We start from the raw sequence: 21045 nt of genomic DNA on the forward strand, positions 1-21045 counted from the left end.
ATCTGAACAAAGCAGTTTGCATGGGTACTTTGTTGTTCTTTTTGTTTTGTTTTGTTTTGTTTTGTTTTTCATGTGGCTAACTATGCATACTTCTCCCTGGTTCCAGAAAGTTCAGTGTCCCTGTGTCATCTCTTATCTTTCTTTCCCTCTCTCCCTATCATTCCCTCCCACACACCCCCCTCTCAAAAACAGCAGGAGAGACTCTAAAGGAGTTGCTCTAGAGTAGCTGGGTGGGGAGGAAGCCTTGGTTTCTGGTCTGGATGGAGGCATGGACAGAGATAGGGGGTGGTTGCAGCATTGGAAGGGAGGATACAGCTGGGACTTCTGCTCTGTTGCTATCCCTATCCCCGCTGCATAGGGCAGTACTGTCATTTCTTAAAAATGCCTGAACCTGGCTGCTCTCCCACAATGAGGTCAGGATCTGGGAGCCCTGTGTGCCTTTGGGTGTTGGGCTGGGTGCTGAGTGCTGAGTGCTGGACTACTGAGCTTTGGCTGAGGCCAGCAAGAGAGATGACCTTACTGTGAGGTCACATGTGGCCATGACCCTAAAGAGGAATCACCCCGCTTTTCTCTCCCCCTCTGGGCCACCAGAGCTACATGCTGACTGGCTACCCAGATTTGTTTTGTTTTTGTTTTTTTGGGGCCACACCTGATGGCGCTCAGGGGTTACTCCTGGCTCTGTGCTCAGAAATTGCCCTGGCAGGCTCGAGGGACCATATGGGATGCCGGGAATCAAACCTGGGTCTGTCCCAGGTCAGCCGAGTGCAAGGCAAATGTTCTATAGCTGTGCAATCACTCTGGCTCTTACCCCCTGTTTTGTATCTTGTGGGCCCTTCTGGCTTGGCATGACGCAAACCAAGTTCCCATCTTGCTTTTCAGCCTACCCTCTGCTCCCTGGCATCACCCATTCCTATTTTGTTTGCTTGGCAGGGGAAGTTGATCCATACCCAGGGTTCATTCCTGGCAGGACTCAGGGGACCCTCTGTAGTGCCAAGAATTAAGCCAGAGTCAGCACTGTTCGGGGTACATACCTTACTCTCTGGACTTGTTCCCCGACTCTCTTCAACTTTCTCATGTGACCCAGTGAATTTGGGAGACCAGGGAAACCACTCTTCAGAGTTTTGACTTCTGATCCATAGTTTAGGGGGACAGAGTTAGTTTCTGGCTCCATCATACAACAAATTTTACATTTATGTTGATACATGAGTCCCTTATGTCCCTTTGACTCTTTGGACCTGGCTACTGAGAGTTAGGGGACAGGTAACACCCTGGGGTCCCCAACCAGTCCCTATGTGTGTGAAATCTACCCTTCATAAGGATGGTTTTCAGATGTTGCATTAAATAATTAAAGATTGATCTGAATGGAGGTGGATGGATGGAGATGGATGGATGGCGAGATTTTTCTCTGCCATCCCAGGCCACGTGGCTCCGCAACCCCCATTCAGCTGGGGGGTCCCAGGTTTAGGTGAACGGCGGAATCAGACTCATCCAGACAGGCATCACACACACATGTGTGTGGCCTATATCATAACCTTTCAAGCACAGCCATTCTTAGCTAGCCCTGCATCTTAAGTCCTTTCAGCCATCTTCCCTTTGACCTCCATGCTGGCCAAAGACCAAAAGGCAGAAGCCCAATCCCCTGGGTCAAAGGCCTTATCTACCTTTTCCAAGACCCCTCCCAGGAATGGGCGGGGTCTTGCAGGCAAGGTCAAGATACCTAGGAAGAAAGGAGGGATGAGGCTTCACCTATGTGTGTGAAATCTACCCTTCATAAGGATGGTTTTCATAGCATAGTTTTTCCTCTTGGATCTCACTGGTGTCACCTTCCCTTCCCATGGCCACCTCCCTCAACCAGTATTTATCATAGCCCCTTCTACCTCAGGAGATTCCAAGGGGCCACAGGTGAAAATCCTATAAATGGGGGACCACAGCATAAGATGAAGGGCCTGATAGAAGGAGAGGGGGGGGCAGGAAGAAGACAATGTTGGAAGGAGTCATGATGCAGAATTCTGACCCTGGCTCTTTCTGATCTTGTTTCCTTTCTATGTCCTCCTACTTTCTCCCTCCCATTGGGTCCCTAATTTTATGCCATGCCATGTCCTCTTATTTATGCCATTTTAAAGTTGTGGGTTCTTTGCATGCCCTGGGGGCCTGTAAGAGGCTCGTTTATTCCCCCCAGCTGAGAAAAAAAATTTTTTTGGCTACACTTGGCAGCACTCGGGTTACTCCTGGCTCTGCACCCAGAAATCACGACTGGTAGGCTCAGGGGACCATATGTGAAGCCGGGAATTGAACTCGGGTCCCTCCTGGGTTGGCCGAATGCGAGTCAAACGCCCTACCACTGTGCTCTCTGGCCCCATGGGCCTGGCCTTTTTGGGGTAGGTTGCCTCTAGCTCTAACCCTGCCTCTTCTCTCCTTGTACTGGGGAACACACAGAATCATCCCCTCTCCAAGCTCTGTGATGAATGAGAATGAGGATGAGAATAAAGAGAACATCTAAATTCACACTTCTTAGAAAGTTTCCAGAAAACAGCAATGATTTTTTTTTTATAGCTTCCCAAGCAAGGTTTAGGAGCTCTGGGGTCCTCATCAGCAATTCCCAGCCCACTGGGCCATTATGTTAATAATGCAAGGATGCTGCTTGGGCCCTGTGGTGCTGGGAATATCCAGGGCTCCTCAAACCCTGCTAGGGCCCTCCTGGGCCACACCAGGTAGTTCTAGGAATTGAGCCCAGGCCAGGTGCATGCTTAGTTTTGTGCCCCAACTTGTTGTATTCTCTGCTGGCCCCAGAAAAATATTGATTTTCATTCTGCACCAGCCCCTGCAGGTCTAGTTCTCATAGCGTCCGCCTTTGCAGTGCTGCCTCTATCCAATTATAGATAATGAAGAATTACAATGGTATCAGGTGTGATTTTCTCCAAGAAGCCTAAAAGACTTGGCACATCTTGGGTTCCATTTCCAGGACCCCAAATCCAGACAAAGAAGGCAGGGTGTTGAGGATCTAAGAATTTAGGACTGTATTTTGAAACAGGCAGCATGAAATCAGGAGGTGGTAGTGGAAGGGACTCTGCTCTGTCAAGGTCATTGTCAAGGTCAAAGAATTCGATTTGGGGCCCAAGCCAGGCTCTGGGCTATGGGGCTTCTCTGCTGATTCCTTCCGGTCTTTCCGCATGTCATAGACTCTTGTTCCTGCAGGAAGTTAATTTGCTGCTTGTCTCCTGAGGTTGGTGTTTGGTGGACCTGGTGCCAAGCTTGACTCTGGAAGTAGAAAGCCTCGTTCACCTTGGCCCAATTAGTATTGGGGTAACACTGGCCTTTTAGGCTACAAGATACAGTTTGGAGAACAGCTGCTTCCTCCCTTTCTGGAACCTTTACCAGCCAACCCATAGGGGCACTTTCCAGAGATCCCCAGTATACACAGAGTCACGCATCCTGTTCCCAGAAGGGCCTGCACACCTGCAGATATGGGGAGGCCCCCTTTGTACTTCCCTGGCCTTCCCTACACCTCCTTCTGCCCTGATGTGCATCATTGTGTACAACCTTTAGCAATAGGCCACCTTTCTGGCTTCTCCAGGTTTCTACCTGAGTGAGTGTCAGCAGTGGAAACATCAACAGGAGCATTAGCTGATCAGAGGGGAGGAGAGTGAGGCCACAGGAGAGATTCTTATTTTTTGTTTTTGGGCCATGCTCGACTGCGCTCGGGGGTTACTCCTGGCTCTCTGCTCAGAAATCGCTCCTGGCAGGAATGGAGGACCATATGAGATGCTGGGGTTCGAACCACCATTGGTACTGGGTTGGCGCTTTCAAGGCAAATGCCCTACCACTGTGCTATAGGAGGGATTCTTTTAGCTCCTTCCTCATAAAACTATCCTTGACTGTCTTCCCTGAAGGGAACCTTCCTCCCAACTCTTTTCATCACTGCATTCCAGTAGCTTTTCTTCCCCTTATCCCCAGGAAATTATTATGGACCCTCTCTGTTCCAATACCAGGGATATCAGTATTCACAGTCATTGGTTTATTTTTTGGGGGGAGGACCCCCTCATGTGGTGCTCAGGAGCTCCCAGAACCATTTGATACTTGAGTAACTGGGCTGGCATTTAATCAAGAATCTAAGGCCAAGGGCCGGAGTGATAGCACAGTGGTAGGACATTTGCCTTACATGTAGTGACCTGGGCGGATATGGATTCAGGTTCATTCCCCGGCATCCAATATGATCCCCCAAATCTGCCAGGAGTGATTTCTGAGTGCAGAGCCAGGAGTAACTCTTGAAAGTCACCAGGTGTGGCCCAAAAACCAAAAACCAAAAACCAAAAAAAGAAAAAAAGATCTTAGGATAAAGACTTACTATGATTTTACGTTGTCTCCAGGGCCACCTACTAGTGTTTAGGGGACTGTGTGGTGCCAGGATTAGAACTTGCATCCTGGAACATGCTCAGTATATGCCCTCTGCACCAAGCTATTTCCCATGAGAAAATTCTTAGCAGCAGAAATGCTTGATGCTGTTTCTTGAACAGTGGCTGCACTCTAAGTACCAGAATATTTTATTTCTCTCTTAGAAAGTCTTGTGAGTGGAGTCCAAGTAAGAGTCCCATGTTATGAGTGAGGAAAAGCTCTGCGGGTTCCCTCTGGTTACAGAGGGTGTTTCCAGGCACAAGGGTTCCATTCGGATGTTCTGAGGTCACCCCCAGAGAGGTTAGCACCTAATCAGGACATATCAGCTCATAGCCACCAAATAGAACATCCTTGTTTTCTGAGAATGTTTTAGGAACATTCTGCAAAGTTCAAGTGTAGGAATTTGTGTTTCAAATTACCTTTGCCTGGGTTTTCAGTTCCCCGGGGCATTAAAACCTGAGGTGTGAATCAAATACACCCACAGATTCATTCACTGAACTCTCTAAGGGCTTACACTTGAAAAGCCAGAGCTTCCCAGGGCCAGGGAGGTGGTGGAGCCCATGCTCCATGTAAGTGAGACTCTGGGTTCAATCTCTGATCCCCAGGACTACACAAACCACAGGAGGTGACTTCCGGTTGGAAAACAAAGCACAGGGCTTTGTCTACCTCTCGGAGAAGCTGTCTGTCTGTCCTTCACCATCCCTGGCTAACCCTGGTGGGTGTCTTCACCTATGCTCAGTCTTCCTCTAGTCCAGGTCACATCCACTCCGCCTTTCAGCATGATGGTGGATCCCTGAGCTCCCAAATATGGGGTGTGGTTCTTGCTCTGTGGGCAGATGGAGCTGAAAGTCAAGGTATGGTCTGACCAGGGGTACAGAGTGATGGCGGCAGAGCTGAGCACAAAAATGACAGCCTCTGTATGTGTGCTGGAACTTGCCCTCAGAGGTGTGCTTAGCTCCTTACTGAGGAACCTGTGGGTGTCCTCCCCTATCTCCAGCCCCGTTTCCCCTTGAGCCACCACCATCTGCCTAACTATAAACTCTCAGCTTCAAGATCATGTTATACCTCACCGGGTGTTCAGAAATGGGTTTCAGTAGATTGGCCAGGAGAGGGCCAGATATTTGTGTCCCACTGGGAGGATGTGAGGCACAGAAAGCGGGACAAAGGGGCTCGAGAGCAGCAGGGTCTGTCCTTGGTGGCTGTTGATAACCTAGAGACTCTCAGAGCAGCTCTGTCTAGACAGAGAGGGAGGAGCTTCTTCCAGATTATGCTCCTTCTATTCTTGTCTCTAGATCTGTGCCCCAGAACCTGTTATTCTGTTGGGGCCTTGTGTTTATTTATTTTTTTATCTATGTAGTGGGAATTACAGAACTGTGCTGTTGGAATCCTCCTCCAGAAAGATCAAGTGAAGGACAATTGCCAGGAGAGTGGTAATGTGTCAGACCCTGAGGATGCTCCATTGATTTTTATAAGCTGGTATGTCTTTATTAGGATTGCTAGATACTCGTCTCTTTAGGGTGGACCCAGACCAGCCAAATGTCTAGAGGGTTTGTCCAAGTGATATCCAAAGGACACTGAGGTGACCCATGGACTCCAGTCATCTGGAAGAGGGTGCGGAGATGGAGTGGGACTTTGAAGGAGCCTTTGGTTCTGAGTGCTTGGAAACCCTGTGTTTATATGGACTGATCTCAGAGATCCATCTATTTGTTCATCTACTCATCCATCCATCTTTCCAGCCATCCATCCATTCATTTTTCCATCCATTTTTCCATCTTTCCATCCATCTTTTCATCTATTCATTATACAACCATTAATCCTTCTATCCATCATCCATAAATCCATTAATTCTTCCATCTATCCACTTAGATATCCATCATCCTTCTGTCCTTCTGTCCACACATCTATCCATCATCTACCTATACATTCATTCTCTCATCTGTCCACTCAGCCACCCATCATCCATTTGTTCATTTGTTCTTACATCCATTCATCCATTTGGCTGTCAATAATTTGTCCATCCCATCCATCCTTCCATTCATCTGCCTATCCATCTATCTGTCATCCATCTACCCACATTTTCATTCATCCTTTAATCTATCTGTTTGTCTATCCATCCATCCATTTTATCTCTGTCCATTCATTTACCCTTCCACCCATTCTTCCACACATTTATCTGCTCCTTCATCTATTCTTCCTTCCAACCATCTGTCCATTCATCCATCGTTTATTCACCTTTCTTTTCACCCATCCATCCTATCCCATCTGTTAGTCCATTCATCCACCCATCTACTCATCCATCCATCTCATCTGTGGTGCCTTTTCTGAGAGCTCCCCCTGCTCCCTGCATTCTAATGAGCCTGAGGATGTCACTAAGAGTACAAATGGTCATTGCTTTGGAGGAAGCTTCAGTTTTGAGAGATGTGGAGCCAGGATTATTGTGGAGACTGTAGGTGGGATTCAGAGATGCATGGAGAGGAGAAAGCAGTGAGAGAGAAGGGAAAACCCCTTTTATTATTTAAATTAAATAGTTCACTTAGTTTGGGTTTGGGGGAGTCAGAGCTGGCTGAACTCAGGGCTTGCTCTTGGCAGAGCTTGAGAAAACTGATGTGGTGCTTTTATTGAACCAGAGTTAGCTTTATGTTAAACCCCTGTTCTGTCTCTCTGGTCTGATGACCACCCAGGCACGCCACCCTCGTTTAAAATACAGCCATTGTTTCAGAATGTGCAGTGCAGAAAAAAAAAGAGGCTGGTGTGTGCCCCAGAATGCTGTGAGCTTTCTTTTCCTTCTGTTTCCTCACACATCTCAGCTTCTCAGAATCACAGACTTGATCTCAGTCAGGCCTTGGTAAAAACCCCTTTTCTCCTCTGAGAATTAGAGAGGGATCTCCACAATGCTGGATGGGCAGAAACTATGACAGGGATGTCAAGGACTTCTGTGCAACTTCCTAAAACTTCGAGGACCTCTCTGATGAAAAAGATCTGAAGGAATGACTCAGATCAGAGAAGACCCTTCACCTAGCAGAATGCTGTGCTCTGATGTATTTCTTCCCAAAGGGGTTTAACTGAGCCAAGAAGGGAAGGGTTTTCAAGGATCCAATCTGAGCCTGGGGCTGTCTAGGGGCACCTGGACAGATAGGAGAGGCAGAAAGGGAGGAACGTGTCTCAGGCAGCACAAAAGGTGGGTTGTGATGGTGCACAGAATCACAGAAGGGTGTGCAGGGTAGTGGGGTTGGCTCCCTGGTGGACAAAGCCTGAAGGGTAGGCAGGGCTGGGCTTGCCCATGACTTTGACCTCTATCCCTAAGGACTATCAGTTCACAAAGAAAACACAACTTCACTGTGCTCTGGATTACCTAGTTTCCATAGAGAGAGAGCAGGGCAAGGCATTTGCATTGAGGGAATACCAACACAGTGATAGCTTGAAGTGGAACCTGCAATATTCACTTAGTTCTGTTTGGTATCAAACTGCCATATGGGCCAGAGAGGTGGACTCAGGACTGAATCCATCTGTGCTTTTTACCTCTCTTCTTGGCAGCATGCTCTCCTATCGTGCCAACCCCTTATTAATGGAGCCTTCCATTCTGTTAGCTCCAAACCCAGGGTCCATCCCACAAAGACAAGAAGATGAACAGTAAAGCAAAAGCAAGGAAATTTATTGAGATTCCAGCATGCTGGGGTCACACAGCAAGTGCCCTCCCAGGCTCCTTTTATAGGATGTTGAGGGGATTTCCACCATTGGGTAGTTGACCTTTGAAACTATAGGCTCTTAGTACATATTATATCAGGTAAATGGCAAAAGCTCCCTATAAGGTAATCAGGTATTTCCCAATCCAGGATGTGACTTATCAGTTCCTGTGATGTTTGTATTTGTGTTTAAGTATTCCCTTCTAGTTTCTAGAAGTATTTTCTAGAAACATTCTAGTTTCTAACTATTACTCTCTCTGTTGGCTTCTCCATCCCTGCCTTTAGCACGTCTTCATTGACCATTTGCCTGGGAAGCAGAAATTCAGGAACACAGAGTGATAACTGCTCCCAAGGGAGACATTTCATTTCTGAGGGGAAATGGCAGCATCTAGACCTTAAGCCATCAAGTAAGGGCCAAGGAGATGAGGGCAGTAAGGGCTTGGAAGGCTTACTCTATCAAAGGGACATTGGGACAAAGATAGGGGCTATAGGGGTCATTCAGATCCTGGTTAGGTAGGAACTGCTTCAGAAGGACCCAGGCCACAAAGTAAAGTCCAGGGTAATGGAGATGAGAGCCAGGGGATCAGAGGGGCTGGGGTTTCTAACAAGTAGGGAGAAGGTGGAGGGACCCCTAAGGTAGGAATGGAGTAGGCTTCCCATTGCTCTCCCTGCACATGTCTTTGAATGGAGAGAATCAACTTAAAATTGAATTTGAGAGAAGTTTCTCTCCCAGTCCCAGGCTTTTGACAGCTGGTCTTTCATTATGATGAATACTAGTTCCCTTTTCCTTTCAGGATGAAGGAACCCACTGAGTGAATTGATACTAAGATATTTTAGGGGACAAGGAAAGGCCTTTGTGTGCTGTGTTAACTGTCTCTGAGTCTTTTGAGACAGGAATATGTGTGAGTCGTGACAAGAGAGAAGGGAAAAACAGCAGCTAGATTTCACAGGCCTCCATTCAAGGATTGTGTGTCTTGGGTTTTCCAGATCAGTCTTGTCTTTTTCTTTTTGCTCCTTGCAGTTCTTTCTATAAGTATCCCCAACATCCGCCCTACTCCCTTCCATGCCACCCCCTCAACCCATTGTGGCCCAATACACCTATTGTGAAAGTTGCCATCTCCGCTCTGTTTACTGTACAGCTGAGTGGTTTCAAATGCATTTATAAGATTCCGCCAACATTACCATCAGCCTCCACCACCGGGACTCTTTCATCTATCACAATGGAAACTCTCCACCCTTTCAAGGCCACTTACCTTTTTGTCCCTCAAATTTGGACGACTCCAAGTAACTTATATTAGGCCCTTGCAATCCTACAGTGTTTGTGCTTTTGTAATGAGCTGAGTATCCTCAAGGCTAATCCCTGTCACAGCTTGAGTCTGAATTCGCCTCCTCTGGAGAAGAAGGTGAAAGATCATTTCATGGTATTGATCATTTCTCTGTTTTAGCTTTATTTATTTATTTTTCAAGGACATGGTAGGTAGCTTCTATGTCTCAGCTTCTGCATCTTATGCTGCTTTGACCATGGGGATACACATCTCTTTGGGCAAAAGCTATATAGTAAGGCCGTTAAAACACTTGTCTTGCATGTGACTGACCCCAGTTCCATCTCCAGGACCACATATGGTCCCTCAACATCATGGGATTGATTCCCTGAACACAGAATCAAGAGTTGTCCTAAAATACCACTTGGGTATAGTTCCCAAACCAAACCAAACAAGACAACCAACCCACAGTCCTTATTTCTAGTTCTTGTCAGTATGTACCCAAGGTAAAATTGCTGATTCAAATGCCAATTTTACTCAGAGAAATCATACAGCAGATAAGACACTTGCTTTGTATACAGTAGAACCTGGTTTAACCCCTACTTACCACCTCTGATCTCCAGAGCACTATCAAGATGACCACTGAACATAGAACTAGGAATAGGACCTTAGCAGAGCCAGTTGTTCTAAAACAAACAAAAGCAAAAAAAAAAATCAATGACAATCTCATTTTTTTCTGTTTTGTTTTTGGGCCATGCCCTGCTGTACTCAGGACTTACTCCTGGCTCTGTGCTCAGGGATCATGCCTGCTGAGGCTCAGAAAAATATATAGGTATCAGGGACTGAACTCCGATCAGCTGTGTGCAAGGCAAGCTCCCTACCTGTTGTGGTATTACTCTGATATCAAGACAATTTCATTTTCCATGTTTGGAGGGTTCCCATTGTTTTCCACCATTTGACATTCCCACCAAGGGGCTCATGGCTTCAATTCTGCTTTATCCTGGCCAAACACTTAGCATTCTATTTTATTTTATGTATTTAATTTGCTTTGGGGGCCACACTCCACTGTGCTCAGAACTTATTTCTGGCTTTGTGCTTAGGGATCACTTCTGGCAGGTCTTGGTGTGTGGGTGGGGGGTGGGGCTATGGGGTGCTATGGATTGAATCATGATCAGAAACTTGTGAAGCAAGGGCCTTGCTCACCTTCTGTACTATCTCTCCAGCCTTGATCACGGAATATTTTAATTAGCCATCCCAACGGGGGTTCTATTTGGATGTGTTCTATTTGGATTTGCATTTTGCTAAAGATTGGTCCTGTCAGTTTTCACTTTCGTGACATAAATTAACATTTGAAATCATTATCTCCTTCTGATAAAGCGATCCTTTGATCGTTGTGGAAGGTTTTTCTCTCTCTGATAATATCCATTCTGGAAATGAATTAGGCTGGTAGTAATATGCCAGCTTTAGCGTTCCTTTCATTAGCTATAACATAATGTGCTATTTTTATCCTTTTATTTCCTTTTATGGAGGAAATTTCTCTAGTAGCGCTGGAGGGTCCCCAGAGCCACTCCCAGTTATGTGATACTAGGGTCTAACAGAACTGGGGTGATGTTCTTAGGCAGACAACCAGGGGGCCTAGAACATGCCTGGCATGTGCTTCAGCCCTTTGAGCTATCTCCCACATTTCCTTTGTTCACTTTCTTATTTAGGCTCTGTGATTCATAATAGTGTTCATAGGAATGTTTCAGTTATCTAGTGTTGCTACATCGTACCTACCACTAGAGTGCCAGCACCTCTCACCAAATCTCTATGTAGCCTCTCATCTCGCACTTGATCGTCTGAGTTCCCTAGACCCAACTTTCCAATGTCTGTTAGTCTTGGCCATTGTTTAATCTCATGCTATGTTTCTTTAGACTTGACATAGGAAAGAGATGATCTGATATTTATCTTTTTTAAAACTCTTTGACTCAGTCTTCTCAGTAGGATTCCCTATGTACCATCCATCCAAATTACATCTTCTCTCACAGCTGAGCAGTGTTGCCAGGGTAGCTATATCTCAGTCTCTTTATCTATCATCTGTTGCCATGTGCTTGGATTGTTCCCAGGTCTTGGTGAGTATGAAGAGTGCTGCAGTAAACATAAGTGTGCAAATATATCTTTTTGAATTCATGTCTTTGTGCTCTTGGAGTAGGTGGCAAGGAGTGAACTAACTGGATTTTTCCGGAAGCTCTATTTTTAATTTTTGAGCTGTCTCCATGCAGTTTTCCATAAAGACTGACCTAGCCAAACACCAGTAGTGAACGAGGGACCCTTCCCTCCCCCTGCAACTCTGCCACCAACATTCATTTCAATCTTTTTGATGTGTGCCAGTCTCACTGGTGTGAAGTGATATCTTGTTCCTTCTACTTGCATTTCCACAATAATAAGTGATGAAGAACACTTTTTTTTTCATATACCTCTTGGCCATTTGTCTCCTTTGAGGAAGTGTTTGTTCAGCTCCTCTTCACTTTTTTTAATTGGGTTGTTTGTTTTATAGCTGCTAAATTTTGTGAGGGCTTTATAAATCTTGGATATTAGCCATTAGTCAGATGTGTAGTGAGTGAATGTCTTTCCTCCTCTCTCAGTGGGAGTTTCTTTATTCTAGCCATTATTTCTTTCATGATGCAGAAACATTTTAAGTTTGATGTAGTCTCAGTTGACTTTTATTTTGCTTCTGTATTCATAGGCAATAGCATGGAATCATTAAAAATGATCTAAAGTCAATATGAAGAGTTCTACCTTTGTTTTCCATGATGTATTTCATGAATTCAGGTGTCATAACAAGATCCTTAATCCATCTTGAATTAACTTTCATGTACGATGTGAAATGGGGAGAGCAAATTCATTTTTCATTCATTCATTCATTTTCATTTCATTCATTTAAACTATTCATATAATTTAATTATAGTTTAAATGATAGACTTGAAACACTCCTTTTCCTGCCACTGGAAGGATCTTCTGCCATTAGAAAGATCTTCCCTTTCAATGCCTATGTCCATTCTAGTCAATGCTTCTTTTCAGAGCCAGAGCAATAGTACCCAGCTTTACTCTCTGGATCCCATATAGTATACTATGCATAACCAGGAGTAATTCATGAGTGGATAGGAGTGACCCTACGACACTATTTGGGTTTGCCCATAAATAAACAAACAATATTGACATTCTTTCCTTCCCACCCATTGCCATTATTTGTTAAACTAGTTATGGTATTAATGCATACTATTACTTCCCTTAACACCACCTACTTACTTCCTGGCAGTCTCCCACCTCCCTTAGACTCAGGTCTGTATCTTTGTATCTGTGGTTTGTTATTTTTTAAACTACTTTCTGCATTTAAACATCATAGTTACAAAATAGTTGGGTTTCAATCATTATATTCAATCATCAAACAAACCCTTCACCAGTGAGGTTTGTTATTGATTGGTGTTTTCTATATCCTTAATTTGTTTTTCTATGCACCTCAGATAAGTGATATTATCCTGTATATGTCCTTCTGCCTCTGGTTTATTTTTCTCAGCATGATTTTCTATAATTTTATCCAAGTTGCTGCAAACAGCTTGCTTCATGTTTTTTTCTAGTGTATGTGGTATTCTACTGCAAGTATGTACCACAATTTTTTTCATAGGAAGATATGTTTTTCCAATACCATTTATTCCTCTTTACTCACCTAGCTCTTTTGTTATAGATTAACTCATCATATATCTGAGGATTTATCTCCAGGCCTTCATCCTATCCCATTGATCTGCAAGTCTGCCTTTATCTCAATACTACACTCAATACTAGAGTTTTATAATACAAAAAAGTCAAGGAACAAAAAGAACCCATCTTCATTCTCTCAGAATTGGGTTGGCTATTTGAGGGCTTTTTTCCCACCACATACATTTTGGAAGTATTATTTCATGTCTATAACATTCCATAGGAGTTTTTTTTCTTTTTTGTTTTTTTGGGTCACATCTGGCAGCGCTCAGGGGCTACTCCTCACGCTGCACTCAAAAATTGCCCCTGGCAAGCTCGGTGGACCAACTGGGATGTCAGGAATCGAACCTGGGTCAGCCGCATATAAAGCAAATGCCCTACTGTTATGCAATCGCTCCAGCACTCTATGAGAATTTTTATAGAAATGACAAAGTAGGGGTCGGAGAGATAACATGGAGCTAAGGCATTTGCTTTGTATGCAGAAGGACGGTGGTTCAAATCCCAGCATCCCATATGGTCCCCCGAGCCTGCCAGGATTGATTTCTGAGCATAGAGCCAAAAGTAACCCCTGAATGCTGCCGGGTCTGACCCAAAAACAAAAACCAAAAAAAAGAAAAAAGAAGAAGAAAAGAAATGAACAAGGTACATTCAAGGTACAGTGCTTTGGGTACATTGATGTACGAAATTGCACATATTCTTCCATTTTCATTATGTGTGAGTGGGACTTAGCCCACACCAGTGGTTCTGAGGATTCACTTCTGGCTCTGTGCTCAGAAGTTTCTCCTGGTGCTAGTCGGGTGTTAAGTATTTAGAGGCTTTCATAATATTTCTCTTTGGTATATGTTTCCCTGCCTACTTTTCTTTTTTTTTTTTTGTCCCCCAATTCACAATACAGACCAGTCAAAAAACCTGGGTTGAGGCGTATATGGGGTGCATTTACTGTACCTTCTCATTTTATACAGTAGTGTATAAAGAACACAGCTTGTGATAAGAATTGGGAGGCCTTATCTTGTTTTTCTTTTTTTTTTGATTTTTTAAATATATATATAAAATCCTTCACCAGTGCAACATTCCCATGACCAATATCCCAAGTGTCCTTCCTTCCCACCCCACACCTGCCTACTGTACTCTAGACAGGCTTTCTACTTCCCTCATTCAGTCACATTTTGTTATGATAGTTCTCAGTGTAATTATTTCTGTGACTGCACCCAACAATCTCTGTGGTGAGCTTCATGTCGGGAGCTGGACCCTCCATTCTTCCTCTATTTTGTCTCTGAAAATCATTACACAAATGTTTTTCATTTTTCTCAAAACCCATAAACGAGGGAGACCATTCTGTGTTTATCTCTCTCCCTCTGACTTATTTCACTCAGCATAATAGATTCCATACACATCCATGTATAGAAAAATTTTCTTTTTACTTTTCCAACTATGACCTTTGATTTAGGGGGCTTTGTTTAGATCTGAATAAATAGCAGTTAAGCTGAAGGATGGGGTTCTTTTGCAGCTGGCTAGTGAGCTCTAGCGTTTTGGAGCAGCTGGCAGGTGGGAAAAGGATTTTGTATCCTACCTTCTTGCCTCTTCTTACCCTCCTGTTTGTCTCCCTGGGCGGACAGGGGAATGGGAAATGCCTTCTGTCTGAGAACCCTCTGCAGTGCGGAATATTGCATCAGGTGTGGAATATTATATCAGTGTGGGATATGCATGGAATATTGCATGTACCAAGCAAGTATCTTTACAACCTGTGCCATTTCTCTGGTCCCACCATTTGTGACTTTCCTGTTAGTGTTGTAGTTCACTTTCCTCCAGAGTTGCTTGGTGGTGATGGATGAGGTCTGAGATGCTAGGAAGGCTTGGACCTGGGTTCTGAACCATTCTGCTGATTCTCCATCTAGTTTTGCACTGCTCAAATGTGATGAGCTTCTTGAGGGGGAAAAAATAAAAGTCTCACAAATATACTCAAACCTGCACTTGAAGCTACTTGTAGTCTATCTGGTTGGAATGATAGCTACTCAACAAATACATTCTATAGTCCCCAGATAATTCCTTCTCTTCCAAATGCCCAGAGATGAGCCTCTTCTTGGCAAAGACACCTGAAGGGCCATTGAGCCCTCCAAGGCTTATGTGTGGATTATTACCAGGAGCCTGCTGCTTCCTCGTTCAGTTTCAGCTTGCTACCCCCTCTCCTCCCTCTCCAATCACACAGGGGGCAGGTGCTTTGCTGATGTGCTTATGAAACACACCCTTGACCCAGCTCAAGTACCTGGACGCTGTGATCAATGTGTCCCTGTGGAGTGTGGCAAGTCAGTGACCCCTAAGATCTGCTTACTGGCCTGGAGAGTTTACTCCTAGGTTGTTGAAATTCCAATAATGTGAGAGTGTTTGCCAGTCATCCTTGTGTCAACACAACTAGCCGCTGAGAGCAGCAGCTTCCATGGCTTGTCTAAAGAAAGGCCGAAGGAGGGAGGAAGGGAGGGAGGAAGGAAGGAAGGAAGGAAGGAAGGAAGGAAGGAAGGAAGGAAGGAAAGAAGGAAGGAAGGTGGCAGAGGGTGGCAGAAACTACTCACTGACTTGGTGGCCATGTTCCTTATGAGCATAATGGCACAATGCTCTGACAGGGGCAGGACAGAGCCCAGAGTGGACACTAATGTGAGTGAGAGTCAGGGACAGTTGCACAGAGCACCAAGAAGAGCCCAGGCCACTGTGTTCGGTGCCAGCCTATTAGCCCAGAGGAAATTTGACAATAACATCTGGGACCAAGTCATGATGCCTTGGTCTCCTGGAACATGACTTATAGTTTCTTTCCAATATCTCACACAAGGGAGCTTCCAGACACCCCAGCAGACCCTTGGAGGCAGAGTGGGTGCAGAAGGCTTGTCCCTGCACCCAGAGGGAGATGGTGGCCTTAAAAGGGGAAGAGGACTAAGTTAGGAGCTACCTCCCCTGACTCTCAGTAGGTTCCCTAATTCTTCCCTGACACCCCCTTTTTTCCCCTGAGTGGGCTAGAGGAGAACCTTGATCTACTTTACCAGGGTTGTTCTGACTCAAACCTAGTTGGTTGAGGGTTGTGCAGGGTATGAAAGTGGGCATGATGTGCCATCCATCAGCTTCCATAGGGCAAGTGACCCCCTTCCTAGAGGACACTACAGTTTCATTGAGGGCAAAGGGAAGAAGAGGAGGGAGCCCCAGGGTAAGTTTGCTGGCTCAGCCCATCAAAGAGGAAAGAAAGAGGCAGGAGGCCGGCATCCAATTAACCCGGCATTTCTTGCAACCCAAATATCCAAGGCTATAATGAAGAGAATTTAATATGTGGTGGATTGGGGCGGGGTGTGGGGGGAGTGATTAAGAGATGGAAAACAGTCCTAGTTTATTTAAAAAAAAATAGGTCAGGCTCAACAGACCCAATAGTTACTGCGGCAGGAGGTAGAGGGAATGTGTGTGGGTGCCTGTCGCACTCCGCCCCATAGCGGGCAGTCCCGGCACAGAAGGACGTCAGTTGGGGTGCAGCAGAAGAGCCCTAAGAGACGCCATGCTCAGGAAGAGGGAGCTGCTCCACACACTGAGCCATCTGGGCATCCCAGGAAGGGAGGACAAGGAGGGACCAGCTTCGAAGTGGCCATGATCCAACCCCAGTGCCAACCCTTTTGACCCTGAGTAGAGCTGAGGTGTTTGTGGGTAGCCCCATTAGCCACCTCTACCCCAGTAGCCCCAGGCTGCATCAGGTATCTGATGGTGTCTTCACATGGCAGTGAATGCCAGTGTGGTCTCAGAGATCAGTACCAGAGGCTGGAGAGGCTTGGGGAAGGTTGCTCCTGCATTGCTGGGGACCATATTATCAGCAGGTCCTGAGGGTGTGGCTATGATGAGGGAGATTGAGTTAGAGGAACTGTGCTAGAGCAGAGCATCTCCCCTCTCCAAGAAGATGGGTTTCCCCCCAGATCTTCCTTTCTAGAGAAGTATGTTAGGGAACTAAGGTGCCATCATTTTAGCAGCATCAGTTGCCCCAATTCTCCACCACAGATTTGAGGTGCCTTGAAGTAAATTCAGTTTTCTTATGAGTGACAGCCCTCCTCATTGGATCTCTCTCTCTCTCTCTCTCTCTCTCTCTCTCTCTCTCTCTCTCTTTCTTTATCTCTCCTCTCTCTTCTCTCTTCTCTCTTCCCTCTCACACACTCTTAGAGAGAAACTCATGACCACAGTCTTTACTTTCAAATCAACTCTGTCACCTCTTAGATATTATCGTAATTGTTTTCTTATTGGCTTTTTGCTCACCTCTTCCTGTGTGTCATCTAGAGATTCAGTGTCATCATTGATACATGGTGGGTGGAGGGGCAGAGACTCTGGCAGGTTCAGGCACCTATGGGGGGGGTGCTGAGGAATTTAAGGAGATACTACTGAATTGCAGCAAGACCATCTCTTTCCAGACTGCAGGCTAGACATGTATCAGCACATTCCCTGTGCACTGCCCACTCATATGTTGGGATGACAGGCTTTTCTCCTAGAAAGGTGGGGTAGGGGGGCACGGAATCTTGAGAGTATCCAAATACTTATATTTATTTATTATTTATTATTTATTTATCTTTGCTAGGTGGAAAAGTCACATTTATTCTCTTTACCTAAAAAATAAATAAGTTGGTGTCAGAAATTTTTAGTGAATTTTATTAAAATGTTGCTTGTAGTCTTAGGTGCTCTGATTAATGTTACTGATCACCCTCACTTTTTTCTTTCATTTTTTTTGGTTTTTGGGCCACACCCCGCAGTGCTCAGGGGTTACTCCTGGCTCTGCACTCAGAAATTGCTCCTGGCAGGCTTGGGGGACCATATGGGATGCTGGATATTAAACCTGGGTCTATCCCAGGTTGTCTGCATACAAGGCAAATACCCTAACGCTTTGCTATTGCTCTGGTCCAGATCACCCTCACTTTGTGGTCATCAACATGCCCATACCCCAGCTTCTACCAAAGTGTCTTTCCTTCAGGACCCTTTCCCTGTTCCCCCCCAGTCTTTCTTCCCACCACGGTAAGCTCTGTTCTGTAAGCCAGTTGGCAGTGTCTGCTGCCTTTGGCCAGATGTGGCTCCTTTATTCAGTTTCTTTAGACTCTTTATATAAGAGTAATCATTCTGCATGTCCCTCTCCTTCTGCCTCTCTGCCTTTATGGTGCCAGGCCAAGGACCTTTCCAGAAAGTTATGGGAAAATGTCCTCTCTGCCCCACCAGCCCTGTGGTCTTTACATCAGAATCACAATCTCAGGAGGTTCTCTTTCATGGACTGTGGCATGGAAAGTGCACTTCCAGCCCAGGGCTTCTCAAATTTCTCTATTTTGAAATCGCTCATAGTGGCACTTGCAGGAATAGAAAACCCCAGACCCCTGGAGATTAGACCCTAAAGACTACTTCTTGGCCCTGTTACCCTTCCCCCAACTTCCTGCCTATCTTATCTGGACAGTGAGACCCTCCCACATCTGGGAGGGCTCTGTGGTTGGTAACAAAGGGGTTGCCTAAGTGGTGAGAAAGAGGCCTGAGCAGTGAGAGAAGAGACACAAGTTGGGTGCAGAGAGGCTGTTTAGCTTAGAAGCCATGTTTTATGCACATGCTTTATGCCATGCTTTATGCACATGGCGATTCAGGCCTTATAATAAAGCTGGATGTCTCCTAAAACTTTATGACTGCTGTGTATAATTTCCTTGTTTTCTTGATACCTACAGACCCACCAGAGGCTATGGGCCACAGGCTGCAGGGCTGAGAAAGGCCTCATCATCCATCCATCCATCCATGCACCGCCAGGACTCTATACTAAATATTTACTACAACAGGGCCCCACAATATCTTGGACTACCCAATCCTTGTATTGGAACAGATTTTCAGGATCAAGTCCAGAGAGACTGGCTCAGCTAGACTGGTTAGGCACGAGGATGCACTTTTCTCAATTTTTCCTTCCTTCCTTCCTTCCTTCCTTCCTTCCTTCCTTCCTTCCTTCCTTCCTTCCTTCCTTCCTTCCTTCCTTCCTTCCTTCCTTCCTTCCTTCCTTCCTTCCTTCCTTCCTTCCTTCCTTCCCTCCTTCCTTCTTTCCTTCCTTCCCTCCTTCCTTCCTTCCCTCCTTCCTTCTTTCCTTCCTTCCCTCCTTCCTTCCTTCCCTCCTTCCCTCCTTCCTTTTTGTTCCTTCTTCCTTCTCTCCTTCCTTCCTTTCTTCCTTCCTTTTTCTTCCTTCCTTCCCTCCTTCCTTCCTTCCTTCCTTCCTTCCTTCCTTCCTTCCTTCCTTCCTTCCTTCCTTCCTTCCTTCCTTCCTTTCTTTCTTTCTTTCTCTTTTTCTTTCTTTCTTTCTTTCTTTCTTTCTTTCTTTCTTTCTTTCTTTCTTTCTTTCTTTCTTTCTTTCTTTCTTTCTTTCTTTCTTTCTTTCTTTCTTTCTTTCTTTCTTTCTTTCTTTCTTTCTTTCTTTCTTTCTTTCTTTCTTTGTCTTTCTCTCTTTCCTCCCTCCCTCCTTTTCTATGGTCTTGTTTGTTTATTTTTTCTTTTTGGGCCACATCCATCAGTGTTCAGTGCTCAGGTCTTATTCTGTCACTCCTGGTGGAACTCAGGGGAACCTTATGAGATGATGCGAATTGAATCTGGGCTGGCCATGATCAAGGCAAGTGACCTACTTGGTTACTCTGGCTCTAGGTTGTGTTTTTTTTTTTTTTTTTTTCACAAGTTCCCAAGCCATGCCCAGGCTGCTGGTCTTTGGGAATCACTTCCTGAGGTCCCTCATGTGTCTATACCTGCAAGTGTGGGTGACTTATCCACAGGACCTGGAAGGCCTCCCAGTACATAGACCTCTGCCATGATCTGAAGTGAGAAAGAAAGGGGTGACTGTTAGAAAGGGGAATCCAGGAAAGTGGGGGCTTGAGTCCAAGAAACCTGTAGGGTGTTTGATGCAGGGACATGATCAGCTGAGGGATCAATAGGGGTCTTGTATGTGTGAGGCCCTGAGATCCATCTCAGCCTGGGGGTGGAACCAAAGTCCAAACAGGTCAATGCCAGAGGGCAACAATGACTGACACAATCATAGGTTCCAGAGTCCAGTTTACTTCAGAACAGGACAGACTTTACATGGGGCAACCCAGATTTTTCCCTGGAACTCCATGGTCCCTGAAGAATCACCAGGTGGGGCTCCCTAACTGAAGACAAGGACAAACCCAACTCCTACGAAGCTCACCTTCATGAGGGGCATGAGAGTGACTATTAGCAAAGGAGCAAGACTGGAGTTTTGGTGCATCATGGACAGGAAGCCAACTCTACCTTATAGGACCAGCAACTTCTAAAGCTTTCTCCCCATGTCCAGGCTGTCGAGCAGGAGAGAACAAAGACCTAAGTCAGTCTGGATGATAGGAAATGTGGGGGGGTGAGAGACTTTTGAGGCTGTTGGAACCAAGGCTATATCAGGCTAATTTAATTTGTTTTAATATTTTGCTTTTGGATCATACCTGGCCATTCTCAAGGCTTATTCTCTTAGGCTCTGTGCTCAGATGGGCTTGGAGAACATGTGGTTCATGGGATTAAACTTAAGTTGTCTGCTTCCCACTTATTCTCTCTCTCTCTCTCCTTGGTCCAATCATGGGGAGAAGGTTCTTGCCCCAACTGAGACTATGGGGCAAGGAGACTTGAGCAAGGAGAGTCCCCAATATCCAGTTGAGCGTGTTTCTCATCTTCCATGGCATCTGGAAATAGTTCTGGTCCCTCCTAGAAGGTTCTGGAAGAGCTGGCTCAGAAGCCAAGGGGTGTCCACCACACAGGCTACCAAGGGAATTTGCTCTTGTAGGTAAATGTGGTGACTGAAAGGGGGTGAGGAGGGTCTGAGCGCAAAGGAAGAACTAAGCTGCAGGGAATGAGTTCCTCACCCTCCTTTGCACCCACTGCTATTACCACCCTGCCTATCCCAATTCCCCTTCGCATCCCTTCACTGGCCAGACTGCTGCAGAGGAAAAAAAGTCTCAGTT

The 21045-nt window shown here is 45.5% G+C and overlaps 1 protein-coding gene and 1 non-coding gene across 3 annotated transcripts in view; one reads left to right on the top strand and one right to left on the bottom strand.

Moving 5' to 3' along the window:
* PRMT8 (protein arginine methyltransferase 8) overlaps nt 1-21045 on the top strand; it is a 199807-nt gene that overhangs the window by 111190 nt on the left and 67572 nt on the right. The window lies entirely within an intron of this gene.
* Nucleotides 13943-14076, bottom strand: LOC126007983 (small nucleolar RNA SNORA51). Its single transcript, XR_007495440.1, has one exon. It is a non-coding gene; the product is annotated as a small nucleolar RNA SNORA51 (small nucleolar RNA).

This window comes from Suncus etruscus, chromosome 4 (assembly GCF_024139225.1).
Source record: "Suncus etruscus isolate mSunEtr1 chromosome 4, mSunEtr1.pri.cur, whole genome shotgun sequence".
In the NCBI taxonomy this organism is placed as follows: Eukaryota; Metazoa; Chordata; class Mammalia; order Eulipotyphla; family Soricidae; genus Suncus; species Suncus etruscus.